Genomic DNA, 21,463 nt, shown 5'->3' with positions numbered 1-21,463 from the left:
GTTGATCTGATTTGAATTAATTAACATTTTAGGTTTCTTCTTATTTTTAATATACATTATGCATATTTTGGTGGGGTTTTTTTTTACATCTTATGTAATATAGTATAATTTCAGTAATATTATACAAATATATTTTATTTAATTTTAGTGATTTCAGTAATTTTTTAAAAGCATCATCTTTTAAAAGATGATCTTTCATCTTTTTGAAATTACATCTTTTTAAGTCAAAAACTTGTATTATCATACTAACTCATACGGTATTGTGCATATTTTAATTTCTTAATTCTATAGAAATATAAAGCAATTCATTTATCGTCATATAATTTACCATATTATACTGGAAATCAAAACCTTTTTTAATATTTATTTATTTAATTAATTAATTAATTCATTAATTAATTATTTTTTAGTATAGGTTATCAGATTTGAATTTATTAAAAATAGTTTTATCCTATTTTTAATATCATATGGGATGCATATTAGGATGTTTATTTTTAATGTTTTGTATAAAAAATTATTATTTTATTTTAGTGATTTTTGCAACTTGTTAGATCTTGTTCATATTTTCATTTATTGATTATAGAACTAAAGCAAATAATTTATTGTGTTTTAAGTGTATATGTTTTTACTGCCAAACAAGACAAGATGCAGATTAATGCAGATTTTTAATGCAGTCTTATTTTTAATATCAATTATGCATATTATGGTGTTTTTTTTCTTTTGTAATATAATTTTTAAAATATACAAATATATGTATTTATTTACTTGTAGTGATTTCAGTACAATTTAAAAAGAATGTTTGTGCTAGGAATAAAAAAAACTTTATATTAATCAATTAATTAATACATTTTTGCGGTAGATCAGATTTGAATTTATTAAAAATTATTTCAGTTTTATCCTATTTTTAATATCAAATTAGGATGCTTATTTTGTGTTTTATATAAAAAATATATTATTATTGTATTTAAGTTATGTTGGTATATTTCAAAAGCATCCTTTTCATTCTGTCAAGTCAAAAGCCTTTTGTTATAATAGCAACGTTATATTTTGTTCATATTTTCATTTGATTAAATAACTATTAAGCAAATAATTTATGTTTTATGTTTTACTGGAAATCAAGACGTTTATTATTATTATTATTATTATTTTATTATATATATTTTTTGCAGTATAGTTGGTTGATCAAATTTGAATTCATTAAAATTGTAGGTTTCGTCTTATTTTTAATGTCAGTTATGCATATTATGGTGTTTTTTACATCTTGTGTTACATCTAATTTTCACGTGTAAAATTATTGTATTATCATACTACGTCATACAATATTGTTCATATTTTCATTTCTTGCTTATATTGAAATATAAAGCAAATAGTTTACGTTTTAAGAATGTTTTTACTGGAAATCAAAACCATGTTTTGTTATTTTATGAATTATTTTTGCAGTATATGTTATCAGATTCCAATTTATTAAAAATCTTTAAGCTTTATTCTATTTTTAATATCATATTAGGATGTTTATTTTTATGTTTTGCATAAAAATGTATTTTTTATTTTATTTTAGTGATTTTCAGTATATTTCAAAAGCACCCCTTTCATCCTGTCGAGTCAAAAGCCTTGTATTAATAATTTCATGTATTTTTTATATTGAACGATATAAATAATTGATCATGTTTTAAGGATGTTTTCACAGTAAATCAAGACAAAAATACGGACTACTACGTAACTCAGTGTTTGCAGCACAGTCACTTGGCGATAGGTAAAACGTTTCCATCTACATCTGATGCAATAAAGTTTCACAATCCCAAAGTAATTCCTCAGTTTTCATACTTTAATGCAGTAAAAAAAATATCTCCCCTGTAACTCTTCCACCTACAGAGCTGCAGCCTGAGCTTCCGCGCTAACAAACTTTATCACTGCTTTCACATACAGCACTTTGGCTGCCAGCCGGCCCGTATCAGCACACATTTGTGTATCCGTTGATTCATGTCGGTAGATTCCTGCTGGACGGAGCGGGGCTTCAGTAGCTGCCGGGAGGCCTGAGAGAAGCGGTGGGAGGGCTGATTTTGAGGGAGATTTCCAGACACATTTTTCGCCACATTTGTGGACTGCATTTTAGTCGCAAACACAGGTCACGATGACTCCAGACTGATTTTTGTGGGAAATAATCTGCTTGTGTGCGTTTGAAAATGAGTCTACGTTAATTACGATGAAAGGTAAACGAATTCATGTTGTTCCTCGTTGTTCTGTTCATGTTGATTTTGTTACTTTATCTTCTCGGTTTATGTGGGCTTGTTTTGGTTAATGGCTTCAGGAAAAGTAAAAAAGCGACGCAAAACATGGAGGATGAGCTTAAAAGGCCCAACTCGATGCTTCATCTTATATTTCTGTGTTTTTACTGCAGCATCGGTATGTGTTGAAATTCATTGTAAATAATAATGATAGATAAATAGATGATAAAAGTAACCATCAGCTGGTTAATAGGTGCTTTATTATTAACTATTTTATCGAACTTATTTTTGCTGTACAAATGGGCGCGGCCATTGGTAAATTTTATATGTCTGGCTTCCGGTCTCATCCGTGTCCAGCTATTTCTAGCTGTACAAAACGGCTTGTTTTGCTGCTTGATATTGCAAATTGCCGTGTCTTACCATTTAATTGTAATGAATTATCTTAATTATGAACACAGTGGTTTGTAGTGCAAACAGTTTTACCATTTACTGCACGTTGTTATTCTTCTGGCTATTTCTCTGTAGCGGCTAATGAACCAGAGGCCTTGGCCATAGGCTTATAAGGTGAATATGATTTAAAAAGACAATGCATGTATTTTACTTTAGCATAATGTAAATGTATGTGTAGTATAAGGATAAGTTATACTGAATAAAAACATCTGTAAAAATAAGGCACGATGTATACACTGTAATAATATGGTGGGAATTTTCATATTGATTGGTTTACATTTTAAAGCTTTGCACTTCATTGCGTTGTTGCAGTTTTATAATAATAATAATAATAATAATAATAATAATAATAAAAAAAATAGATGTAGCATGATTAAATTATTTTATTTCATTGGCAGATATTATACATATATATATATATATATATATATATATATATATATATATATATATATATATATATTTATTATATTATATTATATTATTATCTATTATATATTAGATTTTATATATTGATTTTTATATATATATATATATATATATATATATATATATAGCATGATACATTTTAATTTTAATAATATTTAATTTTGTGTCAAATACTGTATTCATTCATTCATTCCCAGAATTCCCTGCATGAGACATTAATGTGATTTTCATTTTTGTCTTATTTGTAATTTTAGTTATGGATGAGGATTTTAGTAGTTCAATAAAATTATCATTCCTAGAAAGTTTGTTTGTTTGTTCATTTGCATTTCTACAGGATTGTTTTAAATATAAAATAAATATTAAAAAGATCTCTTTAGCATGACCAAATTACCATTTTATTTTATTTTATTATTTTATTTCATTTTATTGCCAGATTTTGTTTGTGTATGTGTGCACATTTACTTTTATTGGCAAATATTGTGCCAAATATTTATTTGTTTGTTTGTTTGTTTCCAGAATTCCCTGCATGACACATAATAATAATAATAATAATAATAATAATAATAATAATAATAATTTCAATGGTTTCAGTATATTTTAAAAGCACAAAGATTGTAGTAAAGGATTTTAGTTGTTCAATAAAACTATCATCCTTGGAAAGTTTGTTTGTTTGTTTGTTTGTTTGTTTGTTTGTTCAATTGCCAGAAATTTAACAGGGATTTTCTACAGTATTGTTTAAATATAAAAAACAAATACTAAAAAAATAAATAAATAAATAAAAAAAAACAGCATGATCAAATTATCATTTTTTTAATTTTTTAATTTTATTTATTACTTTAGCCAAAAATTCAACAGGATCTTTCTACATGATTGCATTGCATAAATATGGTTTATTCGTCCATTTTCTCAACGGCTCCATGATCCAAGTGTCATTTTCCCGCTGACATTTGTATAGTCAAATTACCATGTTAATCAGTTGCCATTTCATTATTGACAGAATGAAATCATTACTTATTGATAATTCTTCTCTGGAATACCAACAAATCATTACCCGCTGTTTACTGGAGGCTTTCCTGAAAATGTAGCAGGCTAATCCCTTCTCACCCTCAGCCGAAACTGGTCACTTTCACCTTGATTGCGTATGCAGATTTGGGAAATGTAAAATTAAAGCAGATACAGAAGTCAGATTTTATGATGTGGTCTGATTATATGATTACTTCCTCCACAGAATGCCTATAAATGTCTACATATACTGTATGTTGCAGGTTTCTCTGGCATCGGCGAAGGGAAATGAGCTCCACGTGTGGGAAAGAGCTGGAGATGAAAATTGGATCATCCTTTAGAGGATTTCAGGAAGAGGTGGAAGAATTGGAGCTGGGTGAGGAGACATATTCTATAATTCTTGCAGCACAAACGCTCATCTCAATCAGAGGTGACCTGCTCTCCATAAATCAAGAGGTACAGTAACGTAAAACAAGGTGGAGGAGAAGAAACGGAAATGTGCTTTCCTTTCCTGTCTCTCCCTCCCGTCGTCTCGGAAGAGAAAAACGGAAGTCGACAGATCATTCACAACATCAGAGGCAAAGATTAATGGTTTATCCTTGAGAGCAGCAATCAACAAACACATGACGACATGCCTCACTAGCTGCAGCGGCAAAATGTGCCACATGATTTACTAGTCACAATAAAAAGGGAAATTGGCTCTGTATATTTTCCCCTAATTTCATTTCCAAAGCAGATTTCTTTCATTCCTCCTAAATGAGGTAATTGGAAAAAAAAAAAAAAAAAATGTATGCATGAAGTTTAGACTTAAAATCATACATATCTGAAATACATATTTGGATTAATATGTGAATTTTAATTTTTTTTTATACATAAAAAAGATAAATATTCACATAAGTATTTTTAGTGTATACTTACCTCATAAAAAAGTGTTAATATATAATATGTATATATATTATATGACATATTTTATTTGCATTATATAATTTTTATGTAATTAAATAACTGTGCATATATATGTAAAAATATGCATATATACATAGACCAAAATATGTATATATAATGCGTGTATTTATTCTAAACTTTATATAAATTACATATAAATATATACACACACACAATATAAATATTTTATTTATATATAATAATCATTTTAAATTTATATCTGTATAAAATTAAAAAAAAATATTATTGTTAAAATATAAAAAATAAAAAAAAGATTTTTAAATTTAAATGTAAAGAAAAAATGTTATTATTATAGAATTATAAATATACAATATAATTATGAAATTATATTATAAAACGTAAAAATGTTTAATACATATAACACAGTATACATGTTATACAAAACTGCATTATATAAAACGTTTTTTTAACATAAAAAGTTTTGTCAAAAATATGTTATAAAAATGTTGGTATTTTATAAAATGTATAATACATATAATACATAGTATACATATTATACAAAACTGTATTATCATATAAAAAGTTTTGTTGTTAAATATGCACAAATTTAATTATCTATCTATCTATCTATCTATCTATTACAGACACACTTTATATAAATAATATAATTATTTTTAGAATATATGTAATTTTTAAAAAATAATTGTGTATATACAGTACTGTGCAAAGGTCTTAGCCCACTAGTATTTTCATCAGCTACAAATGGTTTAAAGTCAGTTAAAGTCAGTCTTTTGCTGTAGTGTGTCAATAGGAAATATCAGATTACATTTCTAAACATTCATTTTGCCATTAATTGTAATAATCCAGTGAGATTTTTGTGTGGAGCACAGGCTGTTGTCAGACTCCTTTTGCAAACAGAGATGTGATCTCTCCATCATTCAATCCAGTCTGTCTTAAGAAACAGAAAAAACGGAGACAGACTAAATCCAGAAGAACTGTGGCAACATCTCCAAGATGCTTTAAGAGGCCTATACCTACAAAGCTACAGTACTGTTCAAATTTTTAGGCAGTTAGGCACATAAAATGAGGATGCTGTCAAAAACAATGTCATAAATAGATTTTCTTTATCAAAGAACTTCTATTAACTAAAATAAATAAGCATCTGATGTGACCATCCTTTGCGTTTAAAGCAGCTTTTGCCCTATGTGCACTTGTGCAGAGTTTTTCAGGTAGCTTTGCAGGTAAGTTACTTGAAACATCTTGGAGATGTTGTCACAGTTCTTCTGGATTTAGTCTGTCTCAGTTTTTCTGTTTCTTCATGTCATTCCAGAGACAGACTGGATGATGGTGAAATCAGATCTCCGTGTGGAGCACTGGCTGTTGTCAGACTCCTTGTGCAAACAAAAATCTCACTAGATTATTACAATTAATGGCCAAACAGAATGTTTGGAAATGTAAACTGATGTTTCCTACTGACACACTACAGCAAAAGATAGAAATAACTTACTTTAAACCATTTTTTAGCTGGTGAAAATACTAGTGGCCTAAGACTTTTGCACAGTACTGTAAATAAAATGAATATTATTTATATAAATTCATAAAATAAAAAAATAGATAAAAAATGAAATTTGTTACAAAAAATAAAAATTGTATAAATTTAATAAAATGTAAAACCTGTAAATAATTTAGTGTACATATTATTCTAACGTATTATTTTTCATATACAAGTTTTATATTATAAATAATACATATTGTAGTATAATGCCTACTTTATAATTTAGTTGTAAAATCTGCACAGATTTCCTCATTGTTTTTTGTTGTTTGTGTTATTTTTATATATTATTTATATTACTTTTATAATATTTAATATTTACTACTATATATATAGACTATATAAATAAAGATTATTACATAAAATTAAATATTATATAATTAGATTTTTTTTATAATATAATTAAAAAAGAATTGCATATATAATTCTATGTATTATAAATAAAATTAATATTATACAAATGTATAAAATAAAAATAAATTTATATAAAAAAGTATAATAAAAGTATATAATTTTTTTTAGATATATAATTGAAATAATATACTAAAATATGTTATGAAATGAAAACCTGTATTTAAAAAAAAATGTTTAAAAAATGTTCATTTTTAACTTAAATTTAATGTCTTATATACATTTAAGTATATATATATAGATATACACACACACACACACACACTAAAATATAATAAGTACGTATGTAATTTTTTTAATATAATTATGACTTTCCTTTAAAACAATGTACTAGTTAATTTTATTAACTATGGCCTAATCCTTTAGTCTAAGCCCTGTCTATGAAACCAGGCCTTAGTCTATACTTTGACCTCTCTTCATAACATATGCAAGCATATGTACTATAAACATATGTAAAGGATAATGCAATGAGCCAGTCATCACAAAATAAACCCTGAAAACCCCAACAAATATAGTGACAAATTTTCTACTTTACTTTTTTCTGAAAAGCTGTAATATAGCATGCAGATATACATTTTAGAAATTTGATGTGCATCTTGCTGATTAATGTCTTTTCTCTTTTTCCTCCTTGGCGTTCCCTCAAAACCCCCTTGAGATGAGAGTTTCTGAGACAGTCATTTTGTTTTAAAGACATATTTGTGCAAAGAGATTGTAAAAATGCAAACATTCCTCACACACTTCAGGATCTCAGCTCGCACTGTCACTATGGCAACTGAAAGCTGTTGGAAGTCTATGGAATAAAGACGGGCAGAATGAAACTTCACTTTACAGATGTTTGCTGTGCAAAAACCCACCTATGTAAAGTTTTACCTGCAATGTTGCAAAAAAAAAAAAAAAAAAAAAAAAACAGGGCAGATTACATGCACCAGTCTAAAATAGTGATTTATAGCAGGGTTCTTAATTAAAGTGCTCTTGGCTCAAGGTATCCCTCGATTCTGCACTTAAAATGATATGACAGGGCAAGTAAATAAATAAGCGAGTAAACTCCGAAATGAATGAAGCTCATATCTGTAGCCGAAAACCGCAGGCAGTATTAAAGCTCATTGTGGCCGTCGCATCCTCAGGGATTACAGGATCTTATTTAAATATTTTTCCAGATAGAAAAGAGTCATCAATCCTGTATGACAAACTTAGTGTAGTCAGCTCCCCGAAGGCACCATAGCTAATAAAATACAGCTGCTACCTGTCCTGTCTTGTCCTGTCCTCAGCGTCTCCATATCCCCCCGTCAACTTGAAGGTGAGCTGGATGGGCGTTTTGCATTGTTTTTTGGTTTCAGGTATATTTATGTACAATTAAACAGGATAGATAACAGGTAGGCTATTCATGTATTCAGAAATGAGAATTAGAATTAAAGCTGGGACTAAGCTTTTCCCATAATGAACTGCTGTCACACGGCCAATGGAGGGGAGGCTGTGAAGCCATTGTGGTTTTCCATTCAAATGTTTTGTAATTATTTTCTGTTAAATAATGATTTATATTTTTAATACTTTTGTTTATATAATTGAATGTATAATTTATATTAAATGTGTGTGTGTGTGTGTGTGTGTGTGTGTGTGTGTTTGTGTGTGTGTATATATATATATATATATATCCAAAGAATTTCTGCACAAACTGTCAGAAACCGTCTCAGGGAAGTGTTACGGTCAAAGTTACTTCGTCCTTATTTTGTGTTTGTATACGTTTTCTTTGTATTAATTTGGTTATCTCCTGTCTTCTCGAGGTTGAGCTCCGCCCCGTTACACCTGTGGCCTGTTTAGTGAGCGCTGAATTGGATATGAGGGGGAATCAAGATGGTGTTGCCTCTCTCTGTTTCCAGCGTGTGTTCAGAACAGTGAATTCCTGGCTCGGCTGAGAGCATGACTCGCACTCGTTTTGAAGCTCTGTTCAGCTACCTTTTACGAAGCACTGTATCCCGCGAGCTTCGTGCGCGTCTTGATGCAAGTCAGCCTCCGATAAGCGGTCTGTTTGTTTGTTGTTTTGTTTTCTGGTTGATCTGTTAATTTGTTTGTTTTTGCTATGTTTATTCCTTCGTGTTGTGTTTTTTAAATTAACGATTAAATGTGCATGTTGCCTGTTGCCGAAAGTGGCACATGAGCCGACTAGATCTGTTAATAAAAAGCTGAATTGATATCTGTGGTCTCACGTGTCCTTGTTATGTTGCTTAACCCCTTCCCTACGAGCATTTTAAAACGGGGTTCGTAACAGAAGCTCATCTGCATGCTCGTCGTCCTCACTGGGGTCTCGACCTGACTGCAGTTCGTCGTCGTAAACGACCTGAGTGGGCAAATGCTCCCATTCGGTGGCATCTGGCACTTTGGAGAGGTGTTCTCTTCATGGATGAATCCTGGTTTTCACTGTACAGGGTAGATGGCAGACAGCATGTATGGCGTTGTGTGGGTGAGCGGTTTGCTGATGTCAACGTTGTGGATCGAGTGGCCCATGGTGGCGGTGGGGTTATGGTATGGGCAGGCGTATGTTATGGACAACGAACACAGGTGCATTTTATTGATGGCATTTTGAATGCACAGAGATATTGTGACAAGATCCTGAGGCCCATTGTTGTGCCATTCATCCACGACCATCACCTCATGTTGCAGCATGATAATTCACGGCCCCATGTTGCTAGGATCTGTACACAATTCCTTGAAGCTAAAAACATCCCAGTTCTTGCATGGCCAGCATACTCGCTGGACATGTCACCCATTGAGCATATTTGGGATGCTCTGGATCGGCATATATGACAGCGTGTTCCAGTTCCTGCCAATATCCAGCAACTTCGCGCAGCCATTGAAGAGGAGTGGACCAACATTCCACAGGCCACAATCAACAACCTGATCAACTGTATGCGATGGAGATGTGTTGCACCGCGTGAGGCAAATGGTGGTCACACCAGATACTGACTGGTTTTCGGACCCCGGGACCCCCCCCCCAATACAGTAAAACTGCACATTTTAGAGTGCCTAAGGCACACCTGTGCAATAATCATGCTGTCTAATCAGCATCTTGATATGCCACACCTGTGAGGTGGATGGATTATCTTGGCAAAGGAGAAGTGCTCACTAACACAAATTTAGACAGATTTGTGAACAATATTTGAGAGGAATAGGCCTTTTGTGTGCATAGAAAACGTCTTAGATCTTTGAGTGCAGCTCATGAAAAATGGGGGCAACATTTGTATATATATAAATATAAATATAAATATAAATATATATATATATATATATATATATATATATTTATTTATTTATTTTATTAATTTATTATATATACATATGCGCACACACACACAAACTAAATGTTTTATCACATAAAACCTATATTACATGTTTTGTTTTAAAATATGCAAAATTATTTTTATCAACTTAATTTTTAAAATATGGAAAATAAATATGGAAAAAAGCCATAAAATATGTAAAAATTATACATATTAAAAAATTATATTTAAAAAATGTGTGTGTGTGTGTGTGTGTGTATATATATATATATAAATAAATTATATATATGTGTATATATATCTTAGTATGTATATATACATTACTTTTCTGAAATAAAATGTATATAAATTAATAAAATATGTAAATATAAATCTTTAATATAAATATAAATTAATAAAATATGTAAATATAAATCTTTAATTTATAATTTTACAAAATATGTAATAAAATTATATATATTTACATATATTATATATTTACGTATGTCTTTAGTGTTTTTTGTAATTGAATATAAATATATTTATAGTTATATATATATATATATATAATTTAATTTTTAAGATATATGATATCAAATGTGTTTATAATAACTTAAAATAACAATTAAGTAATAAAAGATAAATAAATGTAATATTTATATTTTGGTATGTATGTTTTTTATTGTAGTGTATTTTTATTATTAATTTATATATAATTTAATGGAAATTATTTGTGTATATATACTTTTTAAAGTGAAAAGTTCAAATGCATTTAGTTCTTGTCATTTTATTGAGTGTTTTTGTATTTAGACATTTAATTTATTGTGATTTTAATATTTAATTTAAATGTTATATAAAGGTATAACTAATAAAAATTATATTTTGATTATTTTTTACATAGTTAATTAATTATTAATTAGTTATTTTATTATGAAAAAAACATGTTGTTACTCTTATTAATAATTAATTATTTTATTATAAAAAATAAGAATAAACATTTAATTACTATATTTAAATATATTATTTGTTTAATCATTGTTTAATATTTGTAAAATTGTAACTATTAAAAGTAATAATAAAAAAATATATTTTATTACTATATGTAAATACATTAGAAATAGTATTATTAGAAAAGAATTGCATTTTAAATAAAAATGAATGTATAAAGAAAGTCAAAGAAATAAATGAATTAAAAAACTTACATAAATAAATAAATGAATGAATAAAGATTTATGTAGATAGAGGAATCTGATCTGAATCCAGGCCATAATAGTGTTTAGACTTTAATTTATTGTAATTTAATATTTTATTCAAATGTTATATAAATATATAACTAATAAAAATTATATTTTTAATATTTTTTACAGGTTAACTAATTAATAAGTAACTTAATTATTTTATTATATTATATTTATATTATATTATTCATTTAATAATTGTTTAATAGTTGTAAAAAGTGTAATTATTAAAAGTAATAAAATATTTTATTACCATATTTAAATATATTAGAAATGTAAAAAAGTTTAAAATAGTATTAGAAAATAATTGCATTTATTTTAAATACAAAATAAATGTATAAAGACAGTCAAAAAATAAATTACAAAACTAACTAATTAAATAAGATTTATGTAAATCGAGGAATCTGATCTGAATCCAGGCCAAAAATTAGTAACTAAAATAAAAAAAAAAACAAAGAAATTTGTCTAAAATACAGTACATAAAATGATTCTTTATTCTGTAGCAAGACCTGACAAACATTCCTTCAGTCATGTGTTATCTAACCACGTGAGCCTGCGGCATAAATGCAAAGCCAGCGAGCGGCAGCAGTAATATGGTAATGATTGTCTTTGGGCACGTATAGATGAGTCACGCGAGCCGCATTCGCACACATACAGACGTATGCAGGGTTTGGCTGCAGGTGGTCTGTCTCAACATATCACCTCATGCAGTTCGCCTGTCATAATGTGTGCAGACAGGTGTGTGCCACACAATCTAGTCATATGTAATCGCTACAATTACAGGCCGAACCAGGCTTGTGTAACATAACGTCACATAACGGTCGAGGGTTTGAGCGAGAACTAGAAGAATGAGAAGGCACGATCATTGCTGACAGGTCGGTCTATTCATAGCATTTAAGACCTTTTCATGGCTATTTGCAGCTGTCCGTTTCAGTATGTTTACATTATACAATATCGCCATGGTGGGTGTCGGTGAAGTTAGATTTGTGGTGTACAATAATCCCCGTCAGATGAGAGTCTCAGGTTTGTTCTGTTCTTTTAAATCCTCCTGTCAATGCATGATATTCCTTTTTGGGAAAATGCAGCCGCATGTGCAAAACATTTGAATGGAGGACCACAATGGCTTTACAGCCTCCAGTTGCACAGTGTCATTGGCCCTGTGTCAGCAGTGCATTGTGGGAAAAGCACAGTCCCAGCTCTATTTCTAATTCCATTTTTGAATGCATGAATAGCCTATCTGTGTGTGTGTGTGTGTGTATGTGTATACATACAGGTGCATCTCAGTAAATTAGAATGTGAAACTTGTGTATTAAATAAATTCAGTGCACACAGACTGAAGTAGTTTCAAGTCTTTGGTTCTTTTAATTGTGATGATTTTGGCTCACATTTAACAAAAACCCACCAATTCACTGTCTCAACAAATTAGAATACTTCATAAGACCAATAAAAAAAAAAAAAAAACATTTTTAGGGAGTTGTTGGCCTTCTGGAAAGTACGTTCATTTACTGTAAATGTACTCAATACTTGGTAAGGGCTCCTTTTGCTTTAAATACTGCCTCAATTCAGCGTGGCATGGAGGTGATTTGTCTGTGGCACTGCTGAGGTGGTATGGAAGCCTACGTTTCTTTGGCAGTGGCCTTCAGCTCATCTGCATTTTTTGGTCTCTTGTTTCTCATTTTCCTCTTGACAATACCCCATAGATTCTCTATAGGGTTCAGGGGTGGTGAGTTTGCTGGCCAGTCAGGCACACCAATGCCATGGTCATTTAACCAACTTTTGTTGCTTTTGGCAGTGTGGGCAGGTGCCAAATCCTGCTGGAAAATGAAATCAGCATCTTTAAAAAGCTGGTCAACAGAAGGAAACATGAAGTGCTCTAAAATTTCTTGGTAAACGGGTGCAGTGACTTTGGTTTTCAAAAAACACAGTGGACCAACACCAGCAGATGACACTGCACCCCAAATTATCACAGACTGTGGAAACTTAACACTGGACTTCAAGCAACTTGGGCTATGAGCTTGTCCACCCTTCCTCCAGACTCTAGGACCTTGGTTTCCAAATGAAATGCCAAACTTGCTCTCATCTGAAAAGAGGACTTTGGACCACTGGGCAACAGTCCATTTCTTCTTCTCCTTAGCCCAGGTAAGACTCCTCTGACGTTGTCTGTGGTTCATGAGTGTCTTAACAAGAGGAATACGACAGCTGTAGCCAAATTCCTTGACACGTCTGTGTGTGGTGGCTCTTGAAGCCTCAGTCCATTCCTTGTGAAATTCACCCAAATTCTTGAATCGATTTTGTTTGACAAGCCTCTCAAGGCTGCGGTTCTCTCGGTTGGTTGTGCATCTGTTTCTTCCACACTTTTTCCTTCCATTCAACTTTCTGTTAACATGCTTGGATACAGCACTCTGTGAACAGCCAGCTTCTTTAGCAGTGAATGTTTGCGGCTTACCCTCCTTGTGAAGGGTGTCAGTGATTGTCTTCTGGACAATTGTCAGGTCAGCAGTCTTCCCCATGATTATGTAGCCTAGTGAACCAAACTGAGAGACCATTTTGAAGGCTCAGGAAACCTTTGCAGGTGTTTTGAGTCGATTAGCTTGTTGGCGTGTCATCACCATATTCTAATTTGTTGAGATATTTATTGGGTTTTTGTTAAATGTGAGCCAAAATCATTACAATTAAAAGAACCAAAGCCTTAAACTACCTCAGTCTATGTGCACTGAATTTATTTAATACATGAGTTTCACAATTTGAGTTGAATTACTGAATTACGTGAAACTTTTCCACGACATTCATTGTGTGTGTGTGTGTGTGTGTGTGTGTGTGTGTGCATATGTATATATATGTGTATATATATGTGTATATATATATATATATATATATATATATATATATATATATATAGGTGCATACAGTGTTGGGCACATTGCTTATCAATAAATATAAAAATATCAATAAAAAAGTAGCAACTGTCATCTGGTTGCAAGTATTTTAAAATATAATACGATCTAATAAGAAGTACTTAATTTTTGGAAACTGATTACATAATCCAGATTACATGTAATCAGTTACTATCCAGCCTATGCTTGTTAATGATATATATTATTTAATAATAATAATAATAATAATAATAATTGGTTCAAGGAAAACATTACACATTTAATAATTTTTTATTATATATAATATAAGATAAATATATCATTATATACATATATATATATATATATATATATATATAATCTTATTAATTATATATATATATATATATATATATATATATATATATATATATATAAGATTATCTTATTAATTATATATATAAGTCCTTAAAGTTGACAAAGAGAATCTAATCAAACAAACAAGACAAAAATATATATTTTGTCATTTAGTTATTGAGAAAAATGATCCAGTGTTAAATATTTGTGAGGTACAAAAGTATGTGAATCTTTGCTTTCAGTATCTGTTGTGACCCCTTTTTGAAGCAGTAACTACAGGTGATGTGCTTTGTAACTGCTGATCAGTCCTGCACAATGACTTGTAGGAATTTTAGCTCATTCTTTAGTACAGAAACACTTGAATCCTGTGATGTTCCTGGGTTTCCTCCTAAGAACTGCTTGCTTCAGGTCCTTCCAAAACATTACCTTTGTTCTTGTTTAACCATTTTTTGGTAGAATGACTTGTGCGCTCGGGGTCGTTGTCTTGCTGCATAACCCACTTTCTTTTTAGATATTAGTTCATGGACAGATGTCCTGACATTTTCCTTTAGATTTTGCTGGTATAATTCAGAATTTATTGTTCCATCAATGATGGCAAGTCGTCCTGGCCCAGATGCAGCAAAACAGGCCCAAACCATGATACTACCACCACCATGATTCACAGGTGGGATAAGGTTCTTCTTATGCTGTAATGCAGTGTTTTTCTTTCTCTAAACATAACACTTTTTATGTAAACCAAAAATTATATTTTGGTCTCATCCGTCCACAAAAAATTTCTCCAATAGCCTTCTGACTTGTCCACATGATCTTTATCAAACTGCAGACAGGCTGCGGTGTTTTTTGGAGAGTTGTGGCTTTCTCCTTGCAACTCTGCCATGCACACCTTGGTTGTTCATTGTTCTCCTGATGATGGACTCATAAACTTCAGCATTAACCAATGTGAGAATATTAATTGCTTAGAAGTATTCCTGGGGTTATTTGCAACCTCTGAAACTGTTATACATCTTGCTTTGGAGTGATCTTTGTTGGTTGACCACTTCTGGGTAGGGTAACTGTGTTCTAGAATTTCCTCCATTTGTTAACAATCTGTCTGACTGTGGATTTGTGAAGTCCAACTCTTTAGAGATGGTTTTGTAACCTTTTCCAGCCTGATGAGCAACAACTCTTTTTCTGAGGTCCTCAGAGATCTCCTTTGTTTGTGCCATGATTCACTTTTACAAACATGACCCTGTTCTTTAAAGGGGTCATCGGATGCAAAGTTCACTTTTTCATGTTGTTTGAACATTAATTTGTGTTGACAGTGTATGTACAAATCTACCCTATGATGACAAAAATCCATGCAGAGGTTTTTAATTAATCTGTAAAAATAATATCCCCTTTTTCAAATCGAGCGTCACACTGACAGAGGCCGCTCCCACATTAGTTGATTGACATGAGCATCTTACCTCAGATCAGCGGTCACAGTCCAACCTCCATTGTTTCGATGCTGGAGCAGGGATGTAAATTAGACAAGAATATCTCCGATTGAGCGACTGAGGTGTTGTGTTACTGGATGTAATAATCGTCATCATTTACTCCCGACATCTGAGCCACTGAAGATGCAGTGGAATAAGTTTGTTTGTGAAGGAAATGCACCTCCCGATCTACATAAATGCTTCTATGTTCACGCAAATCATTTGTGATCCAGCTTCACTTACAGCAGAAGTGAGTAAAAGTTTTTTTTAATGAATCTCTGCAATCACCTTTCCGAATAACATGCTAGTCGGCAAGTTTAGCGACTAAATGCGGCTAGAGTAAACAGGCTCGTCACTCCACAGAGAGAAGAGAGGGGCGGGGCAAGCAGAACTTATTAACATTTAAAGCAACCTTGACCAGAACAGGATGATTTTTGCAGAGCAGATTTTGGCAAGGTAAAAAGGGTGCTGTTTTACACTACCACTGAGAATTTTTAACCAAAGTATATTATAGACTTTTCATTAAGACCCTAAAGAATCATATCAACCTGTGGAAAATGGGCATCTGATGGCCCCTTTAAATAAAACAAGGCATGTTTTAATACAGATTTTAATTGAAAGGATTATTGCTGCTTTCCTTACACACCAGTTTATTTAACAAACTCACAAACATCAGTATTAGGGGTGTAACGGTACACAGATGTCACGGTTCGGTATGTACCTCGGTTCAAGGGTCACGGTTCGATACGTTTTCGGTACAACAGAAAAAAAAACCCGAATCTACTATGACTATGCAAGGTTTGTTTTCATTTTATTTTAAACAGACAGTAGTACAAATTACAGTTTTTACACCTACATGTGAAGTACTAAATAGCATATCAAATTAATGTCATATATAGGCTATAAATTCTGCAGTACATGTATACATAAAAGGAAAAAAAAATATCTGAAATATATTTAATTTAGTTAACTGATAGACAAGGGGGAGAAAATAAAACAGTGTGACACGTAACATAGCCTATATTTGCTGAGTTTCAGTTAAGTTTTGTGACAGAACGGAAACTCAAATTGCAGAAAGTGACTGAGAGAGGTAGAATACGTTAAGAATCAGCACATGATCACTGTCTAGTGGTTTTTGTCTTCAAGTGAGCAACTCCTGGCATTCGCTGTTCTTCTGCCGGTGGTTATCAAACAGAGTTGCATTACTGCGGGCGCCCCCTTCTGGATTGAGGGTGAATTGCCTGTATTCGTTGTAAGGCCTCATGCACCGAAACAAGAACCACGAATATATGTATCGTTACACCCCAATCAGTATGTAGGCTATTTAACAAATGTCTTTTTTGCTAGTGATTAATTGAAATATCTGAAACATTATTTTTATGTGGTTGGAAAACACTAAATTGTGATACAGGCTAAAAGCACTGAGCGCGTCTATTTGGCTCAGCGCCAGAAGGCACAAAAGCATGTTTGAATTTAGAAGTGAAAGTTTAAATGCGCCTGCGATCGTCCACATCTAATGGTTAAAATCGACAAGTTTTGGGGGGTTAGAGTGGGTCAAATTGAATCTGAGGTGGTACAAATCAGATCGGAGAGGTACCCCTCGGCTGAAATCGCATTCTGTGTAGCTTTTCGCATTTAAAATCGTATTTCGGGATGAAGGAGTCGGTCCTTCAGATCATTGCAGGTCATTGCAGCCCCCCCAAGCTCCCCCTTGACGCTGGGCCTGCTTTCAAGCAACACTATATGTGTGTGTGTGTCTGTATTTATGTATGTAAAGATTCTTTTGTAGCGTTCGTGTGTAAAACCTCCAAGTAGAACCTTTATTTTTAAAAGCTTTTTGAATTTTTATTTTTTCTTCTGGTACTAACGCAGCATGTTTCTAAAGCAGTCTGGGCAATTAGATCATGTGCGGAATTATTTATTTTACTGTCTGGAACAAAAAGCAGCAGTCATGGCAAAATCACTTCACTCAGGCCTCATTTTGTCCAGCAGCTGCTTGACGTTCATCAACAATTCATAAGCTGGATGTTTAAAAGAAAAACGCAAGCTCGACAGTCCTAAACGCAATGTTTAAGTTTGCTTGAATCCACGTGTCTAGTAATTTGATCAAGGCTTCGGTCAAATGGAATTTTTATTTTTTTATATCTCCTAGTTCCCGGTACTCTAAATTATTCAAACTTCAGATCATCCGCAGATTTTGTTCAAAGAAAATCTGATTTGAATGTTCACCCAGTTCAATCACATATCGGCTGACTTTGCATAAAATGAAGTTTTTCTACTGTTGACCTGTTTAAATGGCTATAGCACTGTCTGATTTAGATTCGGAGCTGATATGTTTAGAGAAAAATGTTATTTTGTGTTTCAGCACCGCATACAGAGATGACACCGACCAGACGACGACCTTTCCCTCAATCTTCTTCGATTTGATGCACGATGTGAAGTGTTTTGGACAGCTGCCGTGTTGAAACTTTTCCACAGCTTGCTGAGTTGAGTTGTGAGTGAGATATCATAAACCTTGGCACTGCTTTCCTGGTTCATCGAGGGGAGGAATATATTTATGCAAGGAACATATGCATGGTAGGGCTGCTATTAACATCATGCAATATTACTCAAAACAAGGTTTGGGGCCACTGTGAGTAATATCGAGCGAACGCTCACAGTCTGTTCTCTACTGCCTCTGCCTGTGGAACTGCAATACTTAAGTGAAATCATCCAGTACTGTGTTTTTAATATCTAAATCAGTTGTTTTCACTTCACGCTGTTTTTCCTCAAACGTATAATCTGAACAGAATTTACAACCAATCAAGCGTGTGTCCTTTATCTAATTACCAATCAGAATAAGATGCTGAGATGGGCCCTCAAAATCAAGGGCATACAGAATGAAGGGCACTTTTTAGAATGGCTTAAATCAACATCAAACCTGATTAGCGTTTCCCGCATGTCTCCTTATTTAATTTGCTTCAAATAGAGAGGTTGCTCCTGAATACAGCGACATAAGCAGACCTCCGCTTTGTTGTTATCTGTCAAAGTCACGAAGGCTTTTGGGAAAACAGGTCTTTAAAAGGAAAAATTCATTCAGAAATGAAAACTGGATGACTTTTACGTTTTTAAAAAAGCCAGTTTTAAAAGAAAGCCAGTGTATATATATATATATATATATATATATATATATATATGTATATAATATATAAAAAATATACTGTATACATTGCAACTTTTTTTCTTAGAATTGTGAGATATAAACTCGCAATTGCAAGTTTTGAAGTCACAATTGCAACAAAAACTCACAATTCCAACTTTTCTCGCAAATGCAAGTTTTTTTCTCAGAATTGCGAGATATACACTTGCAATTCTGAGAAATGAAGTCGGAATTATGAGAGATAAACTTGCAATTCTGACTTTTTTTTTCAGAATTGTGTGGTTATAAATTCTAGTTTTAAAGTCAGAATTGTAAAAACAACTCACAATTCTGACTTTTGTTTGTATCTTGCAATTCTGACTTTTTTTTTCAGAACTGTGTGATACAAACTTAAAATTCTGACTTTTTCTGTAAAATAAACTCACAATTGCGAGTTTTAAAATCAGAATTGTGACAAAAATATCACAATTCTGACTTTTCTGGCAAATGCGATTTTGTATCTCGCAATTCAGACTTTTTTACCTCAGAATTGCGTGATACGTACTCAAAATTCAGACTTTTTTTCTCATAATTGCGTGATATAAACTCACAATTGCGAGTTATAAAGGCAGAATTGTGAGACACAAAGTTGCAGTTTTGAGAAAAAAAAAGTCAGAATTGTGAGATAAAAGTCGCAATTGCCTTTTTAAATTTTTTTTATTCTATGGCATAAACGGGCTTTCATACATATATTGCATACAATAATTAACAGTTTTGTGGGATGAACAGGCTGAAGTGTAAGTTGTAATTTACTGCTGTTTGTCAATTCTGACTTTTCTCGCAAATGTGAGTTTGTATCTCTCAATTCTGACTTTTTCTCAGAACTGTGACATAAACTCCCAATTGTGAGTTTTAAAGTCAGAATTGCAACAAAAACTTGCAATTCTCAGAATTGTGTGGAACAAACTCAAAATTTAGACTTTTTTTCTCAGAATTGTATATAAACTCGCAATTGTGAGTTTTAAAGTCAAAATTGCGACACAAATTTGCAATTCTCAGAACTGCGTGAAGCAAACTCAAAATTCTGACTTCTTTCTTAGAATTGCAAGATACGAACTTAAAATTCTGACTTTTTTTCTCAGAATTGTGTAATATAAACTCGCAATTGTGAGTTTTAAAGACAGAATTGTGAGATACAAAGTTGCAGTTTTTAGAAAAAAAGTCAGAATTGTTTCTTTATATCACAATTCTAACTTTATAAATTGCAATTGCAAGGTTATATCTCACAATTATGAGGAAAAAAAGTCAGAATTATGAGATAAAAAGTTGCAATTGCCTTTTTAATTTTTTTTTTTTGTTACTTTTTTTGCCTTTTTAAAAGTATTTATTTAAAATTGAATGTTCCCTTAATGCTTTCTCTAAAGTGTATTTTATTTTATTGTATTTTTCAGTTTAAAATATGACATTTTTGAATGCTCAGTGGACATTCTGAAAAACTTTCAAAACTTAATTGGAATGTTAGCAAAACATTTCTAGAACATATTTTTGTTAGCTGATTCCTTGAATACTTGAGTACATGAATTATATGGACCATTTTTATGCTGTCTCTGTGTCTTTTTTGAGCATGGATTGAGCGGCTGAGATAGATTAGTGTATCTGCTTTCTGTATATTCCAGCTTGCTCCAGGTTGCATTTTTGTGTGAAATTCTTGGTATGAATGCTTGACGTTTTCAGTTCGCTGTCATTCATTGCTCTTCCTGATAGTGAAGCTTGTGCGTGTTGTCCAACTGTCAGTGTTGTTACCCGCGGTCCAAATCACAGGCTAAGCTGTGCTGATTTTTTTTTTTTCCTCTGGTTCTCTGGTGGAGAAATGCTTTGTTTCCTTCTGTGTTTGACAGCTAATGGCACTGTGCCACTCTATGGAAGCTGTCATTCTGAGAAGCATCACAAAGGCCAAAAAAGGAGAAGTAGTGAGGAAATGTTATGCCATATGCTAACAAATATATCACAGAGGCGAAGGAGCAGTTGGAACTGAATGGAGAGATGGATTCAGAGGGGTACGAGTCGCTGAAACTGGCACGTACAGTATTGATCAAAAGCAGCTGGTGCTGATGAGAGAAATGATAGCCGTGCTGATGCTGGAACTGTAATAGAAGAGGCATGAGAGGATGTGCAAGTGTAAAGGTATGATGGCAAAACCGTATCTTCAGTGTTC

At 32.1% G+C, this 21,463-nt stretch overlaps 1 long non-coding RNA gene across 2 annotated transcripts in view; it reads left to right on the top strand.

Moving 5' to 3' along the window:
• Positions 1 to 1,929: 1,929 nt before the first annotated feature.
• LOC127156799 (uncharacterized) overlaps positions 1,930 to 21,463 on the top strand; it is a 59,974-nt gene continuing 40,440 nt past the window's right edge. For both annotated transcript variants that reach the window (XR_007825785.1, XR_007825786.1), the window contains exons 1-4: positions 1,930 to 2,210; positions 4,370 to 4,482; positions 18,496 to 18,707; positions 21,147 to 21,432. This is a non-coding gene — a long non-coding RNA (uncharacterized LOC127156799). The remainder of the gene's footprint in view (positions 2,211 to 4,369; positions 4,483 to 18,495; positions 18,708 to 21,146; positions 21,433 to 21,463) is intronic.

Source organism: Labeo rohita, chromosome 25, assembly GCF_022985175.1.
Source record: "Labeo rohita strain BAU-BD-2019 chromosome 25, IGBB_LRoh.1.0, whole genome shotgun sequence".
Taxonomy (NCBI): Eukaryota; Metazoa; Chordata; class Actinopteri; order Cypriniformes; family Cyprinidae; genus Labeo; species Labeo rohita.
Note: the sequence above shows the minus strand (reverse complement) of the source record. Positions and strands in the feature narration are given on the sequence as shown.